Genomic DNA, 10,312 nt, shown 5'->3' on the forward strand with positions numbered 1-10,312 from the left:
TAATAAGAAAATCCTTTTACAATATTTCTGTACTGGTGCAGTCTTATACCACTACGCAAGCTTCTACCTGTAGAGAGCTACAACCCTCTCTCGTTCTCCAGTCTTTCCTGGAAGGGAGCTACAACCCCCATAGTTCTTGTACTAGCCGATCCATTTACTAGTACGCAGGTTGCTACCTGCTACAATGCTCCAAAGTTTTCAACTGCTACTGGAAGGGAGCTGCCACCCCCTTAGCTCTTGTACTAGCTAAGATATTAGTACGCGCCGGCCTACAATCTTCTCTCCAACAGGTACCACGTTTCATACATTTTCATACTGGATACTCCTGAAGCACAACACATAATCTGAAAGGCCACGTTTCATCCAATTTTCATACTGGACCCATTAATATCATTGAAGCACATAATCAATCAATCTTCTGAATCACCCAAACACTAGATCAATACATATACAAGGATAATATATGTGTTAGCACCCAGATCTAGTCCATCAGATCACATAAATATGAGCCATTATGATCCTGATCCACTATTAGTTCTCATCCATCAATACTGAAGCTAAACACAATCAACCAAACAGGATATGCAGAATACTGACACCTTTAAACTGTCATCAGAACCCATCAACAACCAGAACCACCTGTGACTTCAAATATCATAGCTCAAATTGTATACGCTACTACAATGAACCAAACCTGCATACATACGCGCTTACACCAAAGCCAACCCGCGTACAGATCTATAAATATTCAAACATGACTTGCAGCGATTTCAAACTCAAGTTATACCCAGTTCAGATCATTACAAGCGTCAGTATACAGATCTAGAATAAGCATAATCAAATATATAGAGATTGTTCATTTCAAACCATTTGATCCCGATCTATCCTTAGATCTTGTTTTCCATCAACTGGTGAGATCCCTCTTTAGCTCAGATCTAGATATGCACCATAACCCAATCACAGTATTCCAGATCTAGCACTTTATGAGATATTCAATAATTCAGATGATGTTTTGCCAAATGATCTCCTTCATCTTTTATAGCCTTAGTCCTTTCTCAATACCACGGTCAAAACCATAGGATCAAAAAACTGTTGGCCTAATACCATGAACCAACAATGAAAGTTCGTGAGATCAACACTTTTGGATGCAATACCACGGACCAAAACCATAGGATCAAAAACTGTCGGACTAATACCATGAACCAACCATGAAAGTGCGTGAGATCAACACTTTTGGATGCAATACCACGGACCAAAACCATAGGATCAAAAACTATCGGACTAATACCATGAACCAACCATGAAAGTGTGTGAACTTTTCTCTTGCATGAAGGGAACTTTTCTCTGCATGAAAGTGCGTAAACTTTTCTCTACATGAAATAAACTTTTCTCTGCATAAAAGTGCGTGAACATTTCTCTACATGAAATAAACTCTTCTCTGCATAAAAGTGCGTGAACTTTTCTCTACATGAAATAAACTTTTCTCTGCATAAAAGTGCATGAACTTTTCTCTACATGGAATAAACTTTTCTCTGCATAAAAGTGCGTGAACTTTTCTCTACATGGAATAAACTTTTCTCTGCATAAAAGTGTGTGAACTTTTCTCTACATGGAATAAACTTTTCTCTACATAAAAGTGCGTGAACTTTTCTCTACATGAAGAAAACTTTGTTGCACTATAATTTATCAAATAATTTTGCCAACACTTGTCTCATAATGCCAACAATCTCCCCCTTTGGACTTGTCATACTGAGAATTGTCATCTGATTCCTTGTCACATCTGATATCTCTTCCATAGATTCATCTAGATATATATAAGTGAGTTGATCTTCTATGAGTTGGTTGCCATCAAGTACAACACATGCATCATAATGCCAACATACAGGAAGAAAACTCATACTGATAGCTATCTTCATGCTGACTCTTACCATCATCCCTCCCAAAAATCCAGCGTCTTAAACACCCTAGCTATGAGGGCTTTCAAGATTTCGGACCCTGATCACATAAAGGATGAGATTGAACACTTAACCTTTGTCTTCAAAAACATTGGATACAAGGAATAGAGTATCAAAAGAGCTATAAGAAGGGCTCAGGATAGGGCCCTCTCTGAGCGTACCCCTGGAGACAAGCAAGAAAATCAAGGGAGAGTTTACCTTCCATTCATCCAAGGGATTACAGATAATATTGCAAAAATTTTAAGGAAGAATAACATAGACACTCAATTTACAACATGTGGAACGATAAGGTAAATGATGAGGTCGGTTAAGGCTAACATTGATCGACAACAACTCAAGGGAGTGTACAAGATCGATTGTTCATGTGACAAGAGTTATATTGGGGAAACGGGTCGGTCTCTGAAAAAAAGACTTAAAGAGCATGCCGCCGACATAAAGAATGAAAGATCCTGTACATCAGCCCTTGCAGAGCACTCGTCCAAGACCAAACATCATGTGTGTTTGGAAGATGCCAAGGTAATTGCAAGAGAAGACAACTATCATAAAAGAAAAATGAGAGAGGCCATTGAAATTGTGAAATTTCCTCAGAACCTCAATAGGGACAATGGGAGTGAAATCAGTGAAAATTGGCTTCCTCTCATCAAGCAAATAAGCCCCTCCGGACTCTTGGAAGCCTAGGGGGTCTTTAATAAATTAAAATAAATAAATTTAATTAAATAAATTTAATTTAATTTAATCAATTCTAAAATAAAATAAATTAAAATAAAAAATTAAGCATATCTTCTCAAGTTATTAATAATAACCAAAAATAACTTTGATTATCATAGTAAAACTCTAATAAATATTAATCAAAATAAAAAATTTTAGAATTATATGAAATTAAAAATTTGAATTATTGTTTTAATTAAATTCAATAAGGATTAATTAATCAAAATAAATAAAATAAATAAATTTAATTTAATTTAATCAATTAATTATAGAAATTGAAATTATAAATTAATATAATAAAATAAAATTTCTTTATCAATTTTAATTGGTTTTTAATTAATTAAAATCAATTTTTTTTTGTATTATATTAATTAGTCAATTTTTTTTTAAAATCAAGTTAAATTGAATTAACAATTAATTTATAAATAAAAAATATAAATAATTAGAAATTAATAAATCGATTAATTAGATAAATTAATTAATTAATTAATCAATCAATCAATCAATTAATTAATTAATTAATTGATAATTGATTAATTAAAGGAAGGCAAAAATAATTTATAAATTAATTAAGCAATTTATTACTCAAAATTTTTTAAATCAAATTAATTGAATTAACATTTAATTTATAAATAAATATTAAAAAATATATAAATAATTAGAAAGTAATAAATCGTTTAATTAATTAATTAATCAATTAATCAATTAATTAATTGATGATTAATTAATTGATGATTAATTAATTGATAAAGAAATTAATTTTGACTAATTAATATAAATTAATTTCTTTATCAATTTTAATTGGTTTTTAATTAATTAAAATTAAAAAAAATTTGTATTATATTAATTAGTCAAAAATTTTTAAAATCAAATTAAATTGAATTAACATTTAATTTATAAATAAAAAATATAAATAATTAGAAATTAATAAATCAATTAATTAGATAAATTAATTAATTAATCAATTAATTAATCAATTAATTAATCAATTAATTAATTAATTGATAATTGATTAATTAAAGGAAGGCAAAAATAATTTATAAATTAATTTAAATTAAGTAATTTATTAGTCAATTTTTAAATCAAATTAAATTGAATTAACATTTAATTTATAAATAAATATAAAAAATATATAAATAATCAGAAATTAATAAATCGATTAATTAGATTAATTAATTAATTAATTAATTAATCAATTAATTAATTAATTAATTAATTGATGATTGATTAATTAAAGGAAGGCAAAAATTAATTTAAATTACTAATTAATTAAGTAAAAATAAAAAGAATTAATTAGTTAATAAATGAAGTTCAAAATTAATAAAATAAAATAAATTAACTTATTCGTTCATGATTAAATAACCTAATCTAATAATGAATAATTAAATGATTATTTAAAGTTTTTATAAAACTTTTATAAATAAGTAAAATTATTATATAAAAAAGAAAAATAATTAATAAAATAATATAATAATTAAGAAAAATAAAGAATCATGTGTCGACCTTTATAAAATTAGGGTTCTTGTTTATTTATATCCAGGTCGCAAGGTTCTCTTTTCTCAATAATCTTTCACTCATATTCTATATGATGTGTCCTGATGATGGACCCCCTTTGGGGTTTGAAACGTTGGCAGAATGAACTAGAAACTGTGGATAATCCGGATCATGACACTACAAAAAACTTCCACATAGGCTTAAAATCTAACAAGGATTAAGAAGGTGAAAAATTGAGCAATTACTGAGTATCTTGTCAAATGGAAAATCCTACCAGTGGAAGAGGTGACATGGAAAGATTAGTTTTTCATGTGTACACATCTACAATTAGTCCTTCATGTAGAAACACTTGTAGTTAGTCAAGTGTTGAGGAGAACACTTGTTTGAAGGGGAAGGCGTGTTAAGACCCGGACAAGTGTCATGTTAACCCTCAAACCTTTATTAAGACCTAGATATTGAGTTATTGCATTTTTATTATTATATTATTATATAGGTCACAATATTTAATTGTACACTTTCATTATAATTGTACTATTTATATTTTATTTCTATGCAAAGGAAACCTAATCTTAGGATGATCTCATCTTGTCTTATACATTGTATTCATTGTAAAAGGAAGTTTCCATCTTGAAGTGGATTGTATTCATTTACTTTTTATCACTTTCATTATAATTGTACTATTTGTACTCTATTTCTATACAAAGGAAACCTAATCTTAGGATGATCTCATCTTGTCTTATACATTGTATTCATTGTAAAAAGAAGTTTCCACCTCAAAGTGGATTGTATTCATTTACTTTTTATCATTTTCTAGACGTTTGCTACATAACAACCTTATTTATATATTTTGTTAAAAGTCTTCTACAATTTATAATAGATCATGTGATAGCCTCTATAATTTTCTTTTAATATGTCACAAATATTTTGAGTTTGATATGTATAATTTATATTTATGAATTGGTCCATTTGATTGATTGTTCAAGCATGGTTAATGGGCGATCATATTGTCATATTACTCAATTATTTCTAAAATATGGTATGAGTTTTGTAGGACTATCATTATAATTAAACTAGTCTAGATCCATCTTTACTCTAAATCTACCAAGTGTCGAGAGGGATCAAATCTCTTTTCACCCTAAAAGATGTTTGCACTTCAAGAGATTTGATCCCTCTCGGCACTCGGTAGATCCAGAGTTAAGATGGATCTACACTGGTGTCTATATACATTGGCAAAATCATGTGTTGTCAAAACCAAGGAGCCAAAAACCACAAATGGTAAATTGATTATTTTACCTCAATTTTATTTTAATTATTAATTTTTATGGAATTTGACCAAATCAAAATATTTAGATAGTCTTTTAAACAATCATATATAATTTAGCATTATTCAAATTATAAAATATAATATTTCACTTTGTAATGTGTTAAATAGTAAACACTATAAATATAAATATAAATATCAAAATTAAAAAAAAAACAATCCAACTAAAGCCAAGGGGCCAAAAACAAAAAAACCCTTATCAAATCAAAATATTTAGATAGTCTTTTAAACAATCATATATAATTTAGCATTATTCAAATTATAAAATATAATATCTCACTTTATAATGTGTTATATAATGAAGACTATAAATATAAATATGAATATCAAAATTAAAAAAAAAACAATCCAACTAAAAGCCAGGGGGCCAAAAACAAAAAAACCATTATCAAATCCAAATTTATATGCGGTGAGCGTGGATCGAACACGCGACCTTCAGATCTTCAGTCTGACGCTCTCCCAACTGAGCTATCCCCGCGCATGTGATTTAGTGTATATTTATTACACTCTCATGATTATTCCAACCCCGTATATCTCGCATGCAGAATAAGCGCTCAGAGCTACTTATTCAAACTTTTTAAATATTTTCAGTTTCATGGCACGAATATATCACAATGCTGTTACTAATTAAACGATTTTAATAAATCAAATTATCCATACCTCGAGTATATGTTTGAACAATGAAAGCAAATGATTTCAGCCGTAGATATTTTATTTCTCTAAGTCACCCTTCTTCAATATATGGTGTTGAAAGCTAATTTATAAATTTGTTGGAAAAGTGTTTAAATACTTTTTTCTCTCATCCTAAAATTTTCTAAAAAACTAAAATTCTTAATAATAACGAAGTTCAAACACATTATAATATTTAATGAAGTTTGTGGAATATATTTTTATTTATTTTGGTTAATCTAATTCATTAAAAGTTTAACAGGTCACTAATGCAATATATGTCCATTTACACAATGAAAGTTTTAGATAAACTTCATTACATACTAATGACATGAATCCACAAATCTATCCTGAAGTTTCTCAAAATTTGAAGTTTCTCAAAATTTTAAATAAATTTCGTTATAGTAATAACATGAATCCATAAATTATGAAATATAATTCTATCATTAAGTTATCCTAACTACTTTTGTCAATAAATCAAAATCAAACCAACAAAGATAACACCTTTTGTGGAATGGCAAAAAGGATACATGAGTTTGATGTTAATTTGCCATTAAATATGCTCATATGATCTTGCCAAAGATACTTGCTCATGTTGATATCTACTTCATGATATCTCCAATTGAAGCTTGCAGGGTGTTTGATTTTGAGGTTAGATGTTACTAGTTATTATAAGGAAATCTAAGAGTAATTAGCCGCTTGGATGGTGTAAGAGTGAGAAGCTTCAATGAATAGCTAAGCAAATTTTATAAGCATGTTAAAGATTTGTTGCGAGAATATGATGAAAAATAGATTTGTGTATTTTTTAAAGTATTCAAATATTATGTTTATGTATAGTATTTTAGGTGGCTATTTTGGTTTGAAAATCATATATATAGAATTTAGCCAATATTTTATATATATATATATATATATATTATTAAAACCAGTAAATTTTTAGTGAATTTTATCATATGTATTTTAAAATAAGCCATTTCTAAAATAAATGGGTGAATATTTTTTTCCAAAAAAATAGTTGTCGAAATTTTACCTTTAAAAAATTCATTGATTAGATTGGAGAAACTCAATTTGGCATTTGATGTTGTAATGTCGAGAAGTGGGTTAGTTATGTCTTTAAATATAGTTAATAGAATTGAAAGGATTTTTGCTAGGGAATGTTATACTAATCTTTGACTTGGTCAATAATACATTATAAGTGATTTAAAATGGCACGTGGTTTTGTAGTCCACTGTATTAGCTTGTAATGAAGCATATTTAAAAGGTTTAGTGTATCCCATTATAAAGACCTTCAATCGGCCAAAGTAATAAAGATATTTATTATGTTGGTTTTCTCAATTTGGGGTTTCCAATGCAACCATTGGTGTTTAGTTTTTATTCTCTCCATGTAAGATTTTAATATGGTATTAGAGCCTAGGTGGGTTGGGCCATCTAATAAGGGTGGTTGGACACATGTAAAGAGTCTCTGACTCATGCACTAGATGCCAATTTGTTGTTATGCATCAAGCACTTGGACAAAGCCATATAAGTGGAAATATTCAAGTTGGAATTATATGGATATAGTTTCTTATGCTAAAGGAAGGAATTCATTTTCCTTGAATTATGTACCTAGAGATGTGTGTCTAAATTCATAGGAAAAGTAAAATCTTTAAGCTAATACCATTGCCATTATCATCGATTCAGTTGGAGTGAAGTGAGAATTAAGATATGATCCTTGTTACCCACCAAAGTGCATAACCCCAAGGAGAAGTTTTTCCTCCTAATAGATCAACCTAATAGCCAACAAACTTATGATGATCCACATATATTTATGCTTTAGAGCTCTCCACATATGTCCAATCAACATTCACTCTTCCACGTAGCATACTTTTTGAATGTGGGTCATATATTACAAGGTAGACTAACCATTTCAGTAATCAAGTTCTTTCATTTAATGTTAAGGGTATTCTAATATGAATCACAAGTTTAGCTAGATGATTGAAAACTCTTGGTTGTATCCTTGTTCCCGCTCTTCACCTAGGAGGTTATCCCCTTTTCCCCTAGCATAGTGTGAATATACCCAAGGCCTTTCCTTTCCATTGTTGAGGAGGGACACAAATAGGATGCATTGTTTGACATAGTGTGCCCGAACTCCACAAGTATAACTTTCTATTAGTCCCTTGTGTCCACCTCCACTCTTTGGGTTGATTATCATTTGTCACTAGTACTGGAAACTTCTTACCCTCATCTTTGAGAAAGGGCCCGAAATTTTTTACCCTTAATAGGGTGATGTAGCTAAAAGAAAGATAAAAGCATTCGTATATCCACAAATAAAAGAAAAATGTAAAATGCACAAGATGACAAGGAAAAATTAAAGTGCATGGACAAAAGCCTAGCTTGAGCTCTACCTGAATCATTAGTCATCACCTACCTCCTTGCATATCATGCTCTATCTAAATAAAAGGAATTTGTGGATGTCTCAACTACTACATCTTAAGGGATATTAGAAATCATCAAGAAAACTGGTTACCCAAGATATGAAAGAAAAAAAAGAAAATTATTAAAGTAGAAGGCACACTAGAAGGATGGTAAAAATAAGGCAAGGAAAGGGGTAACTCGAGCCCCTATGATTGCTCCCTCTTTACATCATTACACTCAAGATGTTGGATTCCATTAAATTGGTGCCATGAAAATGACATCTTCCTTGAAGTCTTGCCCATTCCATGCTCATCTTTATCACATGCACTTATGTATTGATGTGAAGTCCTAGGAATTGTTCTTCCCCTTTGGGTTACAGGAACCTAATAGGGCTAATTGGATTCCCATTCCAAACATAAGTGTGGTAAATTGCTTACAGATCATCAACTAGAAAGACATTTCAAGGCAAGAGTTGTGTGAAGTATTTTGGTGCCCTTGCATTAAATATAGTCCACTATGATACTTTTATGGTTTCTTTACCTAATGATGTTGATCACACTTGATATTAAGGGTATTCTTTAGGTGATTTATCTTAAATAAATTAGATATCCCTCAAGGGATGTCTTAACACTTCTGTAAATAATTGAAGATGATGTCTAGCCCAGCATGAGAGCACTTATGACCTTCCAATCACAATGTTTCCCACACATAAATGATTATTGGGCTTTGAGGACCCTTCACATCGATGTGTGACACCTCCTGCAACTCTAGTTATTGAAACACTAAACTAGGAGGTCATGGTGTTAGCAGGATTGGTGATGTACCCAAGAGGACCCAAGACATCCTTATGTTGGCCTTTCACATTCTTGATGGACATTTCCTTGCTTCAGATCCTACATGCATATGATGATGAATTGAGACACTTTAGAGGATTGGTACACCTTCTCTTGATGATGATGTCATGCCCTAGGGTTGCAACACCACCCATGAAAACCCTAAGATGATGACATGTGACTTATTGATTGTGACATATTGGATGAGGAGTTATGATTTGGAAATGTACCCTCTCACATTGTTGATATTTCTTGAAGTGAAGAGCACTCTTTGACCCCTCTTGGTAGCTTGCTTGATGGAGTGAGGATGATGTCATGTTGGAGAGCTTCTTCTCTCATATGTGTGGAGAAAAGGGAGTCATTTGTTGTGTTCTATCTTTGTAAAGATATATTTATGTCATCTAGTGACCTATTAGCCTTGTTGAACACTTCAAGTCATGTTTTTCAAGTCTTTTAGTGTAAACTAAGGAAATTTCGCTTAGTTTCCCTCATATAAATAAAGGGATTTTTATTTTTTTTTTGGATTTTTGTCACACACATTTCTTTCTCATATAATGAGTGTGCACCAGTTCTCTCTCTTTCACTTGGAGACAATGGAAAAGTAGGGTAGTGAATTGTCTTGGGCAAGATATGTTTTGTATGGAGAGACTTTTTATGGATTGCTAAACTGACGCTTACTTAAATGGTGTAAATTTAAATTAGTGTTGCACTTATCACAATAATATCAGAATGATCACAATAATAGATTCGCCAAAACCTACATCATCAATATCAAAAATATTTATTGCGATAATTTTCCCTTTTGAATTATCGAGATAATTTTAATTTATTGCAATAATCTAGGAAATTATCACAATAATTTGAAAATTATCGCCATGTCTCTATTACTTTCAACTTAACCAAAATTTTATCGTTTTAATCCTCATTTTTTAAAAGTG

At 30.3% G+C, this 10,312-nt stretch overlaps 1 non-coding gene across 1 annotated transcript; it reads right to left on the bottom strand.

Annotated features, from left to right (window-relative positions):
* Positions 1-5,883: 5,883 nt before the first annotated feature.
* TRNAF-GAA (transfer RNA phenylalanine (anticodon GAA)) lies at positions 5,884-5,956 on the bottom strand. Its single transcript has one exon. It is a non-coding gene; the product is annotated as a tRNA-Phe (tRNA).
* Positions 5,957-10,312: the final 4,356 nt, after the last annotated feature.

The sequence above is a fragment of the Pinus tabuliformis genome, chromosome 5_1, assembly GCF_031772625.1.
Source record: "Pinus tabuliformis cultivar Carrire ecotype Pingquan chromosome 5_1, CPIR1, whole genome shotgun sequence".
Classification (NCBI taxonomy): Eukaryota; Viridiplantae; Streptophyta; class Pinopsida; order Pinales; family Pinaceae; genus Pinus; species Pinus tabuliformis.